This window comes from Microtus ochrogaster, linkage group LG1 (assembly GCF_000317375.1).
Source record: "Microtus ochrogaster isolate Prairie Vole_2 linkage group LG1, MicOch1.0, whole genome shotgun sequence".
Taxonomy (NCBI): domain Eukaryota; kingdom Metazoa; phylum Chordata; class Mammalia; order Rodentia; family Cricetidae; genus Microtus; species Microtus ochrogaster.
This window is the reverse complement of record NC_022027.1, coordinates 53,740,115-53,742,376: the sequence shown is the minus strand read 5'-3', so window position 1 is coordinate 53,742,376 and position 2,262 is coordinate 53,740,115.

The window sequence follows — 2,262 nt, the reverse complement described above, 5'->3', positions numbered from 1 at the left end:
GTTCTCAGCAATCAGTATGTTTTTAAAACTTTTCTTGCTATCTACCTCGTATATATTTTTTCCTAATATGTAAAAGACAGGAGGATTCTGATGTTGACACTGGAAAATAGCTTTCTATTTGAAACTGAGAGCGATGATGCTCTTGTGTGATCTCCTGAAGGCTCTGTGACAACAGTGGGCACACAATGACAAAGACAAAACCCCAGCTCACAACAGACGCCAGCGAGGTGGCAGACACGAGTGCGTTAGTGAGCAGTTTCCAGCACACCGTGTAGACGGTTGGTTTCCTCACTGATAGCAGGAAGTTTAGAAGTGCTTAAATCAGGACTGGAGAGGTGTCTGAGCAGCTGAGGCAGCTTTTTGTTCTTGCAGAGGACCAGAGGACCACAGCTTGATCCCCAACACCTACACTGGGCGGCTCACAACCGCCTGTGACTTCAGTTCCAGGGACTCGACAGCACCCGCTCCACACAGCAGCACAGCATGCTGGGGGGTGGGATAGCCAGACCAGGGCTCAATAGTGGAAATGGGTCTAAAAATAAATAGCTGGGTATGGTGGCACATACTTTTAATCTCAGCCCTTATGGAGTGGAGCCAGGTGATCTCTGTGAGTTCAAGCCCAGTCTGGTTTGCAAAGTAAATCTGAAGCTAGCCAGAGAGAGCTACATAGTCAGACCCTCTCTCAAAACAGAAACAAAATAAGTTTTTTTTTGAGACAGGATCACAGGATCTCTCTACACAGTCCTGGCTATCCTATAACACACCGTGTAGACCAGGCTGACATCAAACTCACAGAGATCCACCTGCCTCTGTCTGCCTCCCAAGTGCTGGGATTAAAGGTGGCGCCACCGCCGCCCAGCAAGATGGCTCTGTATTAAGAGTGCTAACTGCTCTTCCAGAGGACCTGGGTTCAGTTCCAATCAGCCACACTGGTTCACAACCATCCCTAATTCTAGTTTCTGATACCCTCTTCTGCTCTCCATGGATGCTGCCCACAGACGTACAGACAGGGCAAAACACAGATGCACATAAAATTAAAATGATTAAAATCTCACAAAACTAGATTCGGTGGTATGGAGCTGTAATCCCAACATTTCCTCAAGGCAGTATGCAGAGCAGAAGAATTGCCTGGAAGCTCTCAGTCCAGTTAGCCTGGAGTACACAGGCTACAGCAGATACAAAAGGGACCCTGCTTCAACAAGCTGGAAGGCCCAAAAGCTGTCCCGTGACCTCCACACTTGCATGTTCACATCCATACATACACAAACACACACAAATAAAAACACACAAGTAAATATTATTGTTCTCTTTGTTTTCCAAGTCATGTTCTACATGTCTAAGATGTAGGCTGTTTTATTTGCTTATTTAAAAAAATTATGTGTGACATTCTGGGGCACAAATCTAGAGCAGAGTGTATGTTAGGTAAGTCCCTACTACTGAGCTACATTCTGGTTCAGCTTCTTTTCCAATTTATGCCATAATCTAAAGGAATTAAATAGCCTGGTGGTGGTGGTGCATGCCTTTAATCCCAATACTTGGGAGGCAGAAGCAGGTGAATCTCTGTGAGTTCAAAGCTAGCATTGTCTACAGAGTGAGTTCCAGGCCAGCTAGGGCTGTTACACAGAGAAAAAAACAAAAAACAAAACAAAACAACAAAAGAAAGAAATTAAACAAAGCCAGGCTCAGTATTGAATGCTTGCAATCCTAGCACTTGACAGTCTGAGGCAGGAGAATTGAGAGTTTGAGATCTGGCCAGCTGGGTCAGTGAGTTAAGGCGCTTGCCACCAAGTGTGATGATGTGTGTTCCATCCCTGGGACCCAAATGGTGGAAGGAGCAAACCAAGACACCCCAGATTGTCCTCTGACCGCCACAGGCACCAAGACACCCCAGATTGTCCTCTGACCGCCACAGGCACCAAGACACCCCAGAGTGTCCTCTGACTGCCAGCTCTCCTTCCAACAAATAATAAATAAATATAAAAGAACGAAAATGAGCAAGCTAAAACAACAACAAGTAAAGCCAGGCGTGATGTCAGGCTTGGTGGCACATATCTTTAATTTCAGCCCTCAGGAGGCAGAGGCGAGAAGATCTGAGTTTGAGGCCAGCCCAGTCTACAGACTGAGTTCTAGGACAGCCAGGGCTACACAGAGAAGCCCTGCCTCGGGGGTAGGGGTGAGATGGATACTAACACAAAGCCAAACAAACACACAACTGTAATAAAGCTGTAGGCATTTAGCTTCCCTGACAACATTTCCTCTATG